Here is an 18,947-nt window from a genome sequence, read left to right as displayed (position 1 = left end):
GGGCAACAGGACAAAATCCTGTCTCAAAAAATAATAATAATAAAATAAAATAAAATTGAAAATTAAACAACATTACGCAAATATCTTTACGGAAAATGTCGTTGAAATATAGAATTGATTTTAAGAAGAATGATCAAAGATTCCTCTCTCCGTTCTTTCATAAAATTCTTTACTTTGTAATAAAGTATTTTATTTATTTTGATAAACTAAATGACATTATTAACAATCACAAGAATCCCAAAGATTAACGTAAATAAAAAGCTATTTTTTTAAGCCATAGGAAATCTAGATATGATTTAACGATTGGCATTTTATTTCATATAAAAGACATTTTTTCCATTTATATGTCATGCATTACACAATATACGCTAATTCCTATGAAAAATATTTTATTAAATTAAAATGTGTTTAAAGATCCATTAATCATAAAATCCAGGATATAAAAAATTCTTTTTTTTCCTAATGAACATGAATTCCTGTAAAAAATCTTTATTTCCTTTATCCTCCCTTCAAAATAGGCATTTGATTGACAGATGGAATTCTGTGTTTAGTCAACTTACTGCCTCACACCCTGCCAAGGCATTTAGGTAATCTAGATATGCTCCTACCTTTCATACCTAGACTAGAAGTGCATCATCTTTCTTTTAGACACAGTCTCATCATTAGTTCCCCTACCACTCTCTTTTCACATTAAATATTTACTTAGTATATTTTACTAGACAGCATGATATATTTTGTTTCCATTCCCTTGCATAGCCCAGTTTAATTGAAAGCAATTTTCTTCTTACTTAAACTCTATTTCACAAAAAGATGCCCCCAGCTCACACAGCATTTTTGTGTAAATTTTAAAAGGAAATCCCATTTGTGTGGTCACAGCCCTCCCAGAGTGCTACACTTGGCAAAGGGGAGGCTAGAATCAACCCTACTCACCCTCTTGGACAAGTATGCTAAAACTTTCATTCTCATGTATTCTCTATAAACATGCTGGAATCTGGTCTGGGCTTAACGCTGGTTCATTCTGAGAGATAGATTCTACACTGTAAATTAAAATCATTTCTACAATTTATAATATTTTTGAGTTGCTCATATTTTAATACTACATATTATGCCATAAACAGTGATTTTGATGAACAGGAGGGGTGAACAATTATATTTGTATAGAGGTGATTGTTTACAATACAGTAATGCAACTTTCTTCTTACTGCTTATTTATTCCTTTACAAAAGAAATATTTAACTCTGTAGTATAAACCAAGTAAAAATAATTTGGTAAAATACACAAAATTATGAAATATTTCTCTTAATCCTTTCTTTGATTTTTTTATTAAAATTTAAAATTTAGCTATAATAAAGAACATAATTCACCTCAAAGATATTGACATTCACAACATATTATTTACATAAAAATACGTTGTTGTATAAGATTATTCATACTTTGAAAACAAGGAAAGCAGCATTTGCTTAGCGTATTCAAATGTGAAATTATTTTTGAACAGTTATATGTACAATAGCTCATAAATATTTATAGAATCCTAAGCAAAGAAACACTTAGCACTCTGAATTTTATGATCACGGTTTTGTCAACAGTTCAAAAGTTTCATGTTCTCCTTTGAGAGAGCCAGTCTGATCTATGTTTAAAATATCGGGTAAAATATCGTATACTAATTTTTAAGCAAAGAAGAAAATTTTGCAAGTAAAATATAAGCTCTTTGGTTATACCACTTGGGCTCCCTAATCCTGAAGAATATAATATTTCAATTTTTATTTTAGCAGTTAGTTTAAAATAGTTTTTCTTTTTTCTTTTTTTTTTTTTTTTTTTGAGACTCTGGCATCTCACGTAAGCCCACGCTAGTGCCTGAGAGGCTGTAATATTTACTATTCTGAAAGACAAGGTTTAATAAATTATGAAGAATTTTCATCAAAAGTAGTATTTGCATTAGTTTGTATCAACATTTGAGCACATTTATGTATTTAGATCTAAGAAACTTCCAAATTAAAGAAAAATAAAATGTTGACTAACTTTGTAAGGTTTTCTATAGTGTGCTTACAGGCATTATTATCATGCCTGGTGAAACTTTTTCCCATGCTTGATTTTTCCTTCCTAATTAGTTGCAAACATATGCAATATTAAGAACAAAATGATTTTCAGCTACTGATGTGCATTGGTTTCACATGTAAAGACATTTATAATAAATAATATAAATGCAGATATAGGATTCAATATCTAAGTTACACTTATTGGATAATCTCTATGTTGTGTCAATTTTTTTTTCCTCGGGTAATAAAGATCTTACCTAATAAAGATCTATGATTGGCCAGACAAGGTGGTTTATGCATGTAACCCAACATTTTGAGAGGCTGGGGCAGGCAGATTGCTTGGGGCCAGGAATTCTAGACTGGCCTGGCCAACGTGGCGTAACCCCATCTCTACTAGAAACACACAAATTATTTGGGCATGGTGGCACACTCCTGTAATCCCAGCTACTCAGGAGGCTGAGGCATGAGAATTGCTTGAACCCGGGAGGCAGAAGTTGTAGTGAGCCACAATCACGCCACGGTACTCCAGCCTAGGCGACAGAGAGATGGTGTCAAACAAACAAAAAAAGATATATGACCACTTTTCTATGATAATTTACTTTAGTTGAGCACTTTTAAAGATGTTCTAAGATAAGCTGTAAAATAATATACAAAATATGTGGAATTATATGATTATCTTAATGTGTATCAAATATTAGGTTGGTGCAAAAGTAATTGTGGTTTTGCCATTAAAAGTAATGCAAAAACCACAGTTACTTTCTTGCCAACCTAAGATACAATATAATCATCAGAAATAACTAATATAGCAAAATCAAAAGGCTGGCTTTCTTAGTAATCATTTGTGAGCAACAATAAATGAAAACGAAAACATACAAACAGAGAACAGTATTTTGAGATACATTAGTTTGTAAGTCAATAACTCTAAACTTCTATGTTGTTTTAATCACATTTTAAAATAGAGGAATATAAGCATAGTAGTTCCTATGAGTCAAATTTTTCCTTTAGTCTAGCTTTAAAGCACAGTAACCTTTCTTTGTAGTTTTCTAGAAATATTAAGAATTGTGTGCTACTTTTGCTCTCCTTAATTAAGTATTACATTTCTCTTAAGGGCAAGTTTTTCAATTAGGAACAACTTTACCCTTAAGCTTATTTCTATTTAGTACAGAATATTTCAGTTTTAATTTCACTATTCAGTGCATTTGGAAAGATTCCTCAAATACTTTTCAGCTATACAAAGTTATCTAAAACAATTTACTTTCTCTATGCCAATATTTTATAGGCCCTTCTATCATTCAGGTTGAAATATGTAAAACATCCTTATGATTCTTGTTATATTTGCATTACAATCCTGAGGAACTGTTTATATTTTTATTGCATTGTATTATTAATTAATTCTTTTGTCTGTGCTCTTTGGACTTGAGAGAAATTATCTGCTGTCTAATAAATGTTGAGATCTTAGTCCCATTAGTTTATTGTATAAAATATATATTAAATATTTGGACATTAAAGATGCCATAGTAACAGAAAACCCACATAATCGTGGTTTGATTGGTCCACTAGTGGAAAATTAACCTAAGAAGAACTATCCAGTCATCTGTGATGTGGCTTGGCACAAAACAACAAACAGTCCAAATAAGATCCAGAGGATAAAGAGGGTGAGGGGATTAGTGAAGCATTGTTGGAAATGTTGCTGGCAGATACAAGACAGACAGTGAGAGAGAGATGTTGAAACATCCAAGCCTTAACATTAGAACCATGATTGTGACCTCAGGTTTTATTTTTTTAAGGTAATACGGATATATAATTCTTCCTTGCCGCCAAAATACCTAATATAAAACTTGGATAAATGGCTATAATTAAGCAACTCATAGTCCAAGAAATGACTGCATTGTTAACACTATTAATAGAATCAAAGAAGGGGAATATAACATCGGGAATAGGAAGAAAACAAAGAAGAATTTTTTTTGTATCTATAGTATAGTGACTAAAAATGAGTGACACAAAGGCAAGATTTTTTTTCTGCATTGTTCTACAGTCTATCATAAGTATCTATAAAAATTTACACATTGTAATTTAATAATGTCTTCCTTCCATTCTTCTTTTATTCCTTAATCTGCCCTAAACTCTTCCTTCCTTCCACTCTTCAACAAACATGTCTTTATCCTATTAAGAATTAAACAATTTAAAATGTAAGGGGTAAAGAATTTTTTATAATTACTATAATATTTAAATAATTTTTTGTCTGGTAGTAGAAACAGACTAAATCCAATATTTTCTGAAAAAAAAATATAAAAGATGTTAGGGGAGAACATTTACTCCTACTTTTCACATTCCCCCTTGGAGAACCTCACTAGAGTAATACTATAGTTTATTTCCACTCTGACATTTTCTCTTACCTAGGAATGATGTATATGATGGAGATCATGGGAGGTGGGGATTGGCCCACTCAGCCAAGGTCTTTTTTTCTGCTTTTCATAATATTTGAGATTTAAGAGGAGAGAGCTTACATTCCCTACAACTTCATTTTTAAGTTTGTTAGGGCTAATCCCTATAGGAAGAGAACTGCAATTGTTTGGCTAGTTCATTGACTAATGCAGAGATAGTTATTAACAAATATACTTGGAATCATAGATGACATTATGTTCTACTTTATCCCTATATTTATTACTAATTACCTCTTGGACAGAGAAACAAAGAATGATTATTAATTTTTAAAAATTTTAACAACAGAGAGGATAAAAGCTGTTAAAAGAGTATTTTAATGTGACCTATTTTAACAAGCCATATGTGTCATTCAGTATTTGATGTCATATTTTTGTTGCAACTGTATAAAATGGATATCAACACCCTAATCATCTTTATGTCAATAACATTCCCCATTTTGAGCCTCTTCCCAAGGAGCCTCATACACTCTTTGATGTCCATTCTTATCCAACTGCATTCGCAAAATAACCATCATTTCTGGCACATTCGATCTATTTTTTCTTAATTCTCACTTTTTAATTGATAAACATTCTAGTAAAATATACATTTTAAAATTTAATATAAATAACATTATTATAGATTTTAAATAAGGACACTCACTTTTGGAAATAGCAGAATAGATATTCCAAAACTAATCTCTCCTGGAGAAAAATTAGATAAAACTGGACCACACATCTAAAAATCAACAGTTGTGGAAAACAGTTTGGAAGTGCCAGAGAGATTATAATACAGTAAAAATTATTGGTCCAGAATCCAACAGAAGTCAGAGGCACAAGTAAATGGATTACATTTTTCTGAGAACATTTTCCAATCCTGAAAATATCACTGAGAGAAAGACTTAGAGGCACTCTTGAGGCTCTTGGAACTAGGTGGAAAGGAGTAAGAGCCCAAGAATCATTAAGGAGTGATGATACTTAGGTAGCCATATTGCTATGTGTTGAGATCTAAAAGTGATCCTTTGTAGGTAAAAGAGAGAATTAGGAAGTAGGTCTCTTTTGATAAGTCCCATTTCCTGACGTTGGATTGAGTTGAGTGCTCATATCCTCTGGTGAAAGTAAACATAAACTGTATCTGAAGAAAAATAAAAATGTTTTAAGTCTTACATTATTTGTGGAAAGAGCATTGCAAATACAGTGCACACCAAAGCTGAAGAAATAATGACTTTACAGAAAGATCGTCATGAAAAAATAAGTGCCCAGAATGAACCAAAGAAACAGAGAAGGAAAAAATTCTTGAGAGATATTTAAAGACATATTTGTCTTAGATATATATTTGCTTGAAGATGTAGAATGAGAAAAGTGAAAAACCGTATTAGAATATATAAATAAAAGTGTGTACTTTTGAAAAAATATATCAAATCAGAGTAAAAGTGTTATAGGAAATCCAAACAGGAAAAATAAAATAAATCCATACTTACAATTATCATAGTAAAACTGCTGAAAGACAGAAAAAATCTTTAAGTCAGAATAAAATGAATATTTCAAAGGAAGATCAATAAATAAAACTGAATAATCTACATTACCAACGTTAATGTTAATGTAGATAATGTTGGTAGAATATAGAATAACTTAAAATATTATTTAAAAGTCAGATTGGCTAAATAAGTCCATCCTATAAATTTACACCAAATAACATATGATATTCTAAAATGAAAACTATATATAATTTTAAAGACAAAAAACACATATGAAAACAATAAATACCATCAGTCATTAAAGGAAATACTGAAGAATGTTAGCTAAGTGTATGTGTGTGTGTATATATTTATATATATATTTATATATTTATATATGTATATATATATACACACACACATATATATATGCAGATGTGTATGTGTGTGTGTGCACATGTGTATGTGTGTGTATGTGTATGTATCTTAAAACAAAATTGGAGATACAAAAAGAAATAAAGAGTAAATAAAATAGAAAATACTTGCATGAATCTAAATAAGCATTTATTGCATAAAATAGCAATGTTAATATCTTATGTAATGTGAAAAGAAAATAGCAGTTTATAGGCTTGGAAAATGATAAATGGAGTTAGTCTGCTCATGTCCTTGAATGAGGGTAAACATATCAATTAATGTTAGAAATTTATAAAATTATATGCGTGACTACTTTTCTAACAGAGAGGAAAAATGTAATTATTTTTAAAAACCTGGATAAATATAGGTAAATGCCATGTACATTGATTGGAAGAGAATATTGTTATTTATGTCAAATCTTTTCAAATTGCATTATAGATTCAATTCAAATAAATTTTTAATGCTTTTTAGAAGTATTAGCAATTTGGTTTTATAATTGATATGGAACTTCAGGTATAAACTAGTTAAGAAACCTTTAAGAAGAAAAATAATATGAGAAAACGTGTTAACAATGATCAAGACTCAATATAAGAATTTGCTATTTTCATAAATATACATGGTTGGCATAAATCTCTAAAATGAATGGTTGACTGTATGAAATTAATAGTAGCTTAGATACTCGAAAGGAAATATTAGTGAACTTAAACAACTAGAAGCAGAAACTATATGCAGAAAAATAAGGCTAAAAAGAGTTTGAGTTATATGTAGAACAATAAGATAATGTAGATTAAATAGACAATAGAGAAATTAAATATTGAATCTTCAACATTTTCTTTTATTTATTCTTCATCAAATACAAATGTTGATTCTTTGAAAGGATTAATACATTTAATAGATTCCTAAATAGTCTGATAAAGAGGAAAAACAAAACAGGAAAACAACAACAAGAACAGAAAACACAAATTATCAATAGCAGGGATGTAAAAGGAAACCTTAATTGCAATCTTATAGACACTAAATGGATAATGCAGGAATAAGATAAATAAATTTATGCTAATTAAATGGACAGTTGCAATGACAGATGAACTCTTTGGGAAAAAAAAATTACCCAACATACAAAAGAAGAAATCTGATTAGTTCTATATCCATTAAAAAATAATTTATGTTTTCTTAAAATAACACAAATATATTTCTCACAAAGAAACACCCATTCCCAGATGCCTTCACTGATGAATTATTAAAAAAAAAAAAAAAAAAAAACTGAAGGAAGAACTATTACCAATATTTCATTAATTATCAGAAATTGTGGAAGAGTGGAACATTGGAATGCTTTCAAACTTATTTTATGAGGACAAAATATTCCTGAAATCAAAATACAGCCTTGTTAATTATAGAAGGAAATTACAGACTGATATTCTGAGACATTCAGGCAGTCTTAGAAAAGGGGGATATGTCATTCCATTTCTTTGTGTCTCCTTTAATTCCCTCCATCAATAATTATAATCTTCAACATGCTAGTCTTTCACATGTTTAAGTTTATTCTTAAGTATTTTATTCTTTTAATACTATTGTAAATGGAAATTTTGTTATTTTTCAAATAGTTCACTATTAGTGTGTACAAATAAAATTTATTTTTATGTTTTGATTTTGTATCTCTCAACTTTACCAAATTTGTTTTTTAACTCTAACAGAGGTTTGGTGGCATCTTTAGAAATTTCTACATATAAGATCATCATCTGCAAAAGTATAATTTTGTTCTTTCTTTTACATCTAGATGCTTTTTATTTATTTTTCTTGCCTAATTCCTCTGGCTAAGATTTCTAGTGAATAGAAGTAGCAAGAATGAACATCCTTGTCATCTTCCTGATCTTAGAGAAAAACCTTTCAGTCATTCACAATTGAGTATGATATTAACTGTGGGCTTGTCATATGCAAACTTTATTATATTGAGGTAAATTCATTCTGTGTATCTATTTTCTTGGGAGTTATTATTAAGAAAGAATGTTGAATTATGTTGAATGCTTTTTCTGCATCTATTCAGATGATCATGAAGGATTTTTATCCTTCATCTAATGTTTCATATCAATTTATTTGCATGCATTGAACCATTCTTACGTACCAGAGATAAATTCAACTTGGTAACAGAGTACAATCCCCTTAATATGCTGTTGAATTTGGCTTGTTAGTATTTTGTTGAGAATTTTTTTATCTATGTTTTTCAGGGATATTGGCATGTAGTTTTCTTTTCTTGTGTCTTTGACTTTGTTATCAGGGTAATGCAAGACTCAGAAAATGATTTGGGAAATATTTCCTACTTTTCAATTTTTGGAAGGGCTTGAAAACATTTGCATTAATTCCCCTTTAAATATTTTACAGGATTGAAATATTCAGGAACAATGTATCCAAATGCCAAGCTAATTTGAAGGCAGTTTCTTGATGAAGAATTCTTATAGAAGAATATTTTTTTTCATTTAATTTCAAAGTTAAGTTCATAAATCTTATTTTTTATCTCTGTGTGAAATGAATTAGGCATTTTCTCCACTATTATATTAATAAGCACATCCCTTTAGTAATTTCTTTTTATGCAGTATCTCAATTTGAACCTTCCAACATTTTTAGATACATTTCTTCTCCTGTCCCACATAACTGTCAATATTTAAAGGCATTTTTTGTATATTTTAATTGAGTAAAATTTACATACAGCAAAATGTATAGAACTTATTCTCATTATTCATGACTTTTTGAAAAATGTGTACAACCCATGTGTGCAAGACGGAGTCAAATTAAAGTTGTATTGGAAAAGTTCTATCATTAGCTCCAGAGATGGCCAGATGTTTGGTTTTTTAATTATTGATTAAGATAAGAGCAGTAGAATTTATAGTGCTGTCTAAAGTCCAAAATACTTCTATTGATCTTCCAAGGTCATTTTCTTTATGAATCATATACAGCTAGAACAAATAGCCAAGCTTGTCTGACATGATTATATAGTTAAAGGAATACAAGTATTTCATTGGGATATTATTTTATTACAAATAATTTCCACTTTTATTTTAGATTCAGGGGTACATATGTAGGTTTGTCACATGGGTATATTGTGTGATGCTTAGTTTTGGGGTACAAATGATCCCATTGCCCAAGTAAGGAGTATAGAACTCAAAATATAGTTTTTCAGCCATTTCCCCCTTTCACTTCCCTCCTCTAGTAGTCTCCCCAGTGTCTACTGTTGCCATCTTTAATCCATGAGTATGCAATGTTTAGAGTCTACTTATAAGTGAAAATATGTTGTATTAGGTTTTCTGTGCCTGCATTACTGTGCTTAGAATAATGACCTCCAGCTGCCTCCATTGTGCTGCAAAGGACATGACTTTGTTCCTTTTTATGGACTGATAGTTCTGCATGGCATATATGCACCCCATTTTCTTCATCCAGTCCACCATTGATGGGCACAAGGGTTGATTCCATGTCTTTGCTATTGTGAATAGTGTTGTGATGAACATGGAAATGCGTGTATCTTTTGAATAGAATGATTTATTTTCCTTTGCGTATATACTCAGTAATGGGATTGTTGGGTTGAATTCTGTTTTAAGTTCTTTAAGAAATCCCCAGACTCCTTTCCACAGTGGCTGAACCAACTTAGGATCCCACTAACAGTGTATAAGTGCTCTTTTTTCTCTGCAACCTCACCAGTATCTGTTATCTTTCGGCTTTTTAATAATAGTCATTCTTATTAATGTGATGTAGTATCATTGCAATTTTGATTTGCATTTCTCTGATTATTAGTGATGTTGAACATTTTTTCACATGTGTTTTGGCTAATTTTATGTCTCAAGAACTATCTATTCATGTCCTTTGCCCACTTTTTGATGGGGTTATTTGTTATTTGCCTGTTGGATTTTTAAAGTTCTTTATTGATTCCGAATATTAAACCTTTGTCAGATGCATAGTTTGCAAGTATTCTCTCTCATTCTGTAGGCTTTCTGTTTTCTCCGTTGATAGTTTCTATTGCTTTGCAGAAGCTCTTTAGTTTAGTTAGGTCTCACTTATCAATTTTGGGTTTTGTTGCAACTGCTTCTGAAGACTTTTTAATGAATTCTTAGACAAGGCCAATTTTCAGAATGGTATTTTTAGATTTTCTTCTACAATTTTAAAATTTCAAGGTCTTACATTTAAATTGTTAGCCCACCTTAAGTTAATTTTTCTTTATGGTGAAAGATAGGAGTCTAGTTTCATTCTTCTGTATATGGCTAAACCTGTTGGGATGTACTGCTTTGAACTCTTTTGGATACAATGTTTCTACAGAAATCTTGGTGGTTCAATTCAGAGATATAACATAGCCACTGTGGGAGTAAGGACGCTGGGGAGCTTGTGCATCGTATGTCTCTTAGAACACCGATATTTCCTTCATTCTCTTTCTCTTGCTTCACTGTATCCCTTGCTTCTAAATAAAACACTTAAGAAAGTATATTCTGTGAAGTCTGCTAATTATTTATAGTATCTGAACCTGGGAAAGTTTTGCAGTGTGTAATTCACATCCATTCAAGATATAGATCCTCTACCTATTGACAGGAGGATTCCTGTGTATATTTTCAGTGTCAACAACTATCATTTGTCACCTAGGAAACAATGTCCTTATTTCTTTCATCACACAATTAGTTTGTCTGTTCTAGAATACTGATTCAAAAGTATTGTATTATTAACAATGTACTTATATTTCCACAATAACAAAATACATGAAATGTCCCACTGTGAAAATCACACAAAAAGCAGGATTAAATTTTAAGAAACTGTGATAATTGAAATAGCAGAAAAAACATCAATAATGTTTAAAGACATAAAAACTAGAACTGAAAATGTAAGAAAAATAACATGCAAATAAAATTAATTTACTAAATTTAAATTTTATAAGTTAACACTTAACAGCACTACTCTACTGTGCCAATACATTTAAATCTCAAAATTATAATGCTGGGTGAAAAAACAAAACCCTAAAACAAAACAAGCCTGTGGATGGAGAAGCACAAAATCCTAAAATGCTAAATTCGATCATGTAGTATTTTAGATATGTAAACACAGAACACAATTTGGAAGACATCTGTGAAAATGATAAGTATCCAATTCTTCAATTTCTTCCTTCTTGCCATGGGGGAAACTAATGCAATTGGAGAAGGGTATATAACACTTTTTAACTATATATAAAAAATGCTTTACAACTCTACAAATACTTATAAAATGACACAATTTAATATTTCAACGTGTTTATAGTTGGTTTGTCATTTTTATTATATTACTTTTTATAATATATTGAAAGCTTGAAATATTTCATAATAATAGATTATTAAACTTTATATTTGCCTAAATTAGCAAGCATTAAAAATAACATCATAAAATGTTATTTTTATCAACATAAAATCTAGTACTATACAATGAGCTCATACGATGTGAGCGTCTCCTGAGAAGTGAAAAGTTACGAGACAGTATAATTGAATGATAGTTTAACATGATAACATGCATGGTAGTTTTCTTGGTTGGTAATATTAGATGCCATTAGAAAAATACTATACATTTAGGTTTTAATAAGGTAGTGAAATTGCTAAGAATAAAAATGAGATAGAATACTTTCAAACAAGCAGAAGAGAAATGAATACATATTTAAAAAGTAACCGTGTAAGTGAAGATAACAAATGAAAAATTGTGGGCTGGCGCGGTGGCTCACGCCTGTAATCCCAATACTTTGGGAAGCTTGAGCTTAGGAGTTGGAGACCAGTTTGGGCAACATAGAGAAACCTTGTCTCTACAAAAACTACAAAAATTAGTCAGACGTGTTGACATGTTCCTATAGTCCCACCCACCTTATTGGGAGGCTGAGGCTTGACAATCACTTGAACGTCAGAGGCAGAGGTTGCAGTGAGCCAAGATCATGCCACTGCACTACAGCCTGGGCTACAGAGTGAGACCCTGATTCAAAACAAACAAACAAACAAACAAACAAACAAACAAACAAACAGGAAAAGTTGTATATGTATATGTGAAATAATATGGCAGGATGCCTTCTGATATATTAGTAATTTTAATGAGTATGGGTAAGATAAATTACAAATCTAAACAAAAAAAATACAACCAAGAAGAGTTAAAAAAAAGAAGTCCAGCCAGCAATATCTTATATAAAAGTAATACTTAAAACCAAAGCACTGGAAAGTTGTAAACAAAAGGATGAAAAGAATTACCACACATATAAGAGAATACACCTTTTTTTCTTGAATATACATGGGATATTCATTATACCTGATCATATCATATACTGGGACATCAAATAAATTTTAAGAAACTCCAAGGACTGATACGTAGATTATGTTTATTGAATGCAGTATAATTCAAACATTAATGAAAAAATGTCTAAAATAGTTCTATAGCAGAATATGTTCAACTACAAGTAATATACAATTCAATCAATTGTTGCTTATATCTTTGCTACTTGAAGTGTTCCATGGTCCTGTAGCATTTACTTTCCCTGAAAGCTCATTGGAAATACAGAATTTCAGACCCTTCTCCAGACCTTCTAAAACAGAAGCTGCAGTTCAACAACATCCACATAATTCTTATGGACCAAATCACCATATTATCTGACCTAGACTATTACAATAAGATCCTAATTGTTCACACTAGTTATAGTATTACTCCTTGTATGAGTCTGCTCTCATGTCACTATTACAGACATACCCGAGAGTCGGTAATTTATAAAGGAAATAGGTTTAATGGACTCACAGTTCCACAGGGCTGGGGAGGCCTCACAATCATGGTGGAACATGAAGGAAGAGAAAGAGACGTCTTACATGGCAGCAGGGAAGAGCTTGTGTGCAGGGGAAATCTTCTTTATAAAACCATCAGATCTCCTGAGACGTATTCACTATCATGAGAACAGCATGGCAAAGACCTGCCCTCATGATTTAACTGCCTCCCACTGAGTCCCTCCCATGACACGTGGGGTTTGTGTGGGGACACAGCCAGACCATATCAGTCCTAAAATTTTTATCTACAATGTAGCCAGAATGAATCTTTTAAAAAGTCAAAGAAGAATGTCACACCTCTATTTAAAATCTTGTTGTGGCCTCCATTTCACCCACAGAAAATCCTCGGTCTTTTTTTTCCTTTTTTTTTTTTTTAATTATACTTTAAGTTCTAGGGTACATGTGCACAATGTGCAGGTTTGTTACAAACGTATACATGTGCCATGTTGGTGTGCTGCACCCATCAACTCGTCATTTACATTCGGTGTATCTCCTAATGTTATCCCTCCCCACTCCCCTCTCCCCACAAGAGGCCCCAGTGTGTGATGTTCCCCTTCCTGTGTCCAAGTGATCTCATTGTTCAATTCCCACCTATGAGTGAGAACAGGCAGTGCTTGGTTTTCTGTTCTTGCGATAGTTTGCTGAGAATGATGGTTTCCAGCTGCATCCATGGATTACAGACTTAAATGTTAGACCTAAAACCATAAAAACCCTAGAAGAAAACCTAGGTAATACCATTCAGGACATAGGCATGGTCAAGGACTTCATGTCTAAATCACCAAAAGCAACGGCAACAAAAGCCATAATTAACAAATGGGATCTAATTAAACTAAAGAGCTTCTGCACAGCAAAAGAAACTACCATCAGAGTGTACAGGCAACCTACAGAATGGGAGAAAATTTTTGCAATCTACTCATCTGGCAAAGAGCTAACATCCAGAACTACAAAGAACTCAAAGAAATTTACAAGAAAAAAAACAAATCTTCGGTCTTTATAATGGCCTGTAACATATTTCATAGCCTTGTCCCTTATTAGATCCCTGGCATCAATTTCTACCTTGCTTTTCTTTGCTCAGTCTAGTCCAGATTCATTGGCATTTACTCTTTATATGACATACTAAGTATGCACCTATATTGGGGCTTTGATTACCTGTCTATTTATCTGTGTTTGGAAAAACAAAATACAAAAACTTTAATATGATTTAATTATAATATAAATATACATATAATATTCATATTTGAGTTTCTTTGAAGTAATGAAATCAAATTAAGCAAAAAGAAATGGTTTGGTGTTAATTTGCTATCAATTAGAGATTAAATATAAAATATTGATTATAAATTATTATTAAATCAAACATTTCAACATTATGTGTAAGAAATCCTGAGCATAAAACTAAAAATAGTCTCCAGAATTTTATCCCCATTGTGCCTCTTCATTTATATGGTAGTTATCTGTGTTGCTCATGTGTATTTCTAGTTTTGGTTTCTCTGGGTCTTTTATGGGCTTACACTCTCCTCTATTTTAGAGTTAGCTACAGTAGACCTCTCTTATCCAGGGAGTATACATTCCAGGACCCACAGTGGATGCCTGAAACCACATATAGCACTGAACCCTAAATACTACATTTTCTCCTATACACACATACCTACATATAGTTTAATTTATAAATTAAACACAAGAAGAGATTAACAACAATAATAATAAAATAGAACAATTATAAAATTATACTCTAATAAAAGTTATGTGAATGTGGTCACTTTCTCTCAAAATCTTATTGTACTCTACTCATCCTTCTTCTTGTGATGATGTGAGCTGATAAAATGCCTAAATAATAAGATGAATTGAGGTGAATGTCTGTGGGGTAACTTTTGCAGTTTGAGCTGTGATGACAAAACTCGCACAGATTTATTTTATCTTCTTTACAATTCTGTGAATAGGAGATTCATTTTTACCACAGACCTTAGCAACCTCAGCATAAAATTTATTTTCTTTATTGATTCACTTTTTTTTCACTTAAAGGAAGTACTTTATAGATTATCTTTAGTCAAATTGCCAGCATCACTACTCTTGTGCATTGGGGCCATTATTAAGTAAAATAAGGATTAGTTGAGCAAAAGTACTGTTACAGTGTGACAGGTGATGTGATAACTGAGATGGTTACAGACTGACTATGGGCAGGGGGAATAGACAGCGTGTATACAACGGACAGAGGAACGATTCACATGCCAGGCAGGACAGAGTCCGAAGGCATGAGATATCATTATAATACTCAGAAGTTATGAATTATTTCTGAAAATTTCCATTTAATATTTTCTGAATGTGCCTAGAACACAGGTAACTGAAACCATGAAAAGCAAAACTGCACCAAAGAGGGGGATGAGGAAACTCAGCAGAAAAATAAGATGTTTAATAATGAAAATTTAAAACTAGGAATACAAGAGCTGAAAAATTTAAAAACCAATTGCCTATGTCATTTTTATTGATACATACTTTTAGCAGTAGAAATTTCACTCTCAGCATTAGTTTAAATATACCCCATAAATTTGGTATTTTGTTTTTATTATCGTTAATTTTTAGAAACTCTGTCACTACTGTTTTTGTTTCCTATTTTACCAAAAAATGGTTAATGGAATATTTTTTAATTACAAAGTTAAAGACATTTTATTTTTTTCATTTCTCATTTCATTGCATTGCTGTTTGTAAATGTGTATTTTATAGAAACTACTTTTATTACTTTTGGCTCTATGATGTAATCAATTTAGGGGGTAATTCTACATGTGTTCTAGAAGAAGATATGTTCCTTATGATATAGTAGTATTTGATATATTTCCAAGTATTTACTTCATTGTTTTATTTATATCTTTTTAAAAATTATTATAGTTTAAGTTCTGGGATACATGTGCAGAACGTGCAGGTTTGTTACATAGGTATACACGTGCCATGGTTGTCAGCTGCACCCATCAACCCATCATCTACATGAGGTATTTCTCCTAATGCTATCCCTCCCCTATCCTTCCACCCTGAGACAGGCCCCAGTGTGTGATGTTTCCCTACCTTTGTCCATGTGTTCTCATTGTTCAGCTCCCAGTTATGAGTAGGGACATGCGGTGTTTGGTTTTCTGTGCCTGTGTTAGTTTGCTGAGAATGATGGTTTCCAGCTACATCCATGACCCTGCAAAGGACATAAACTCATCCTTTTTTATTGCTGCATAGTTTCCCATGGTATATATGTACCACGTTTTCTTTATCCAGTCTATCATTGATGGACATTTGGGTTGGTTACAGGTCATTGTTATTGTGAATAGTGTTGCAATAAACATTTATATCATTTCTTGGTTTTTGTTCACTTGTCTTGTCTGGTCAGAAATGACATGTTGTAGCTTCACTGTAAATATCAATTTTACATTAAAAAAGGATTGTTTTTGTCTAACTTAATGCTTTTCATAGTGAAATCTCTATCATCAAGTATCAGGATTGGTAAAGTTTGCTGTTCTTATTACTTATATTTTTCTGACAAATATTTCTCCATGCCTACAATTTTAGTTTTTTAATCACTATATTTTTAATTCATTTCTGAGCATACATGAAAATATTTTTCTCTGTGAAAACCATGTACGTTCATTCATATTTATTGATGACTATTATGTTGATCTCAGTTCCATGTATGATGGTATATTTGCTGTGTTTCTTTCACCATTTGATGTGTTCTGTTTGTTTTCTAAAATTCTTACTTCTATGGGAAGGTTTATATTTTTACTCTATGAGTCTTCTACTTTTTGTAATAATTTTTAATTTTACCTTACTCTCCTACTTTTCTCACTTAAGCTTTTACTATCTGTCAGTTTCAAAAGGAAGCCTTTGACTCCCAAATGTTATCTAAGGAGCAGTCAATAAGCTTACTAGCCTTTACCCTGTTACTCTCCTCCTTTCTACAACTTTTATTTATATCATTCTAGTCTGTCAGACTACACAATGCTTACATATATTTTCATTCCATGACCCCACCTTGTTTAGTCTTAGTTCTGCCACTAAATGTATATATGTTCAAAATTAGTTTTCCTGCTATCTTTTTTGGGATAAATGTCATGTTGTTTTTGATTCCTTGGAAAGAGCACAGTTGTATGGTATTTTTTGAGTTCTGGTGCAGCAAACAATTTTCTATAGCCTTGTTACTTGAAGGACGGTATTATGGATGAAATATGATTGAGCGGCACTTTTTCCTGAAATAAATAAAAAATGCTTCTCAACTGTTGTCTTTCCTTATATGGTGCTTCTCAGTAGTCTCATGTTTGTGCAGTTCCTTTGCCCTTATTGGAAGGGCAGAAAAGTTCTGGGTCTCCTTAAACTATTATATTCTTTCATTTTGTCCATAGCATCTAACATCTTTTAATATACTCTGCAATCCCCTTGCTCTTTTATATTTATTTTCTGCTTTCTCCCTACTGGATTGCAAGTTCCATGGAGGCTATATTTTGTTTACTGATGAGTCCCACACACTTAGAAGGTTGACTGACATACAGTAGGTAGTAAAATAATTGTTGAACAATCAATGGTCATATATACTGCTTTGATAGATTCAACCACAATGATAGTATTCAATTTGATATCATGAGAAGTTTATACCTCACAACTATAAATAGGTAGGAAGAAGGTCTCCTAGCTTGGAACAGATAGCGTCTTAGAATTAATATTGTTAATGTTCTAGTTTATTTCATTTTGTCTGAACGGCTATCTAGAAAGCAAGAATGAACTTATTAATATTGGTTCAAAGTAGTAAAAAAATATATGGTTAGCATTGGCTCAAGATGGCTGTCTGACTGTGGAAACAGAAAATCCAGTAAATGAGCTGGATAGTAGAATCAACACAGCTGAAGGGCAATTTGGGCAGTTACTAGATTGAATCAATGAACTCCCTGAAAATGATCAATCTTCTAGCTTACATAGTAACCCCTCATTACTTTCTGCTGATTTAGCAGCATGAAGATATTAAAATGGTCTGGGACAGTCTTGACATCTAATTTAATGGAAATATGACTCTGTTTCCTGGCAGAATCATTTCTCCCTTGAGAATAGAACTAACTCATTGAGCTCAATATCATGTAAATAGGGGGAAATACACTTCAGCAGGTGTCACTGTAAAGCCAAATGATATTTTCTCACTATAAAGTGAGACTCTTAATTGATGAACCCATGCACTGCATCTATGAGAGAAAGACCATCATATGAAGAGGACTAATGAAGGCATACATAGCACCATAAGGACAGCACCATAACACTAAAGAATTTTTATTCAAGATGACTTCATAATTAACACCGTATCACATCATTCCACAATTTTCTTAAACTGAATTTGGTTGATTAAGCATATGGTTGCATCAGTGAACTGTGTATGTGAGCCAATTGCTGCAATTCTGTCACCAAGAAAAGTGTCCTTAGATAGATAAGAGATGCTGTGTGAGATATTGTGGCCACAGATACAGTTTTCTTTCAGTTTATGAATTGTGATGCTGGCAGAAACACATTTGGCAATAAGGAAATTCTGTAGCTAGAATATATGTCCATCTCTGTGAGGACAAATCATTGTCCTCTTTATTACGTAAGCAATATGCGATTAGCCCGTCAGCAGATGCCTGGCTGATGCTTTTACACACACACACACATGTATCACATATATATATACACACACACACATATATATGCACTACATACATATATTAGTGTATATATACATTTGTCATTCACCTTTGTCATTCACAGATTAAGCTCTCAGCAGTGACAGTAGCCATATATATATAGACATACATATATGTGCACCACATATATATGTAAGTGCAT

The sequence above is a fragment of the Macaca fascicularis genome, chromosome 1 (genome assembly GCF_037993035.2).
Source record: "Macaca fascicularis isolate 582-1 chromosome 1, T2T-MFA8v1.1".
NCBI lineage: Eukaryota > Metazoa > Chordata > Mammalia > Primates > Cercopithecidae > Macaca > Macaca fascicularis.
This window is presented reverse-complemented; position numbering follows the sequence as displayed.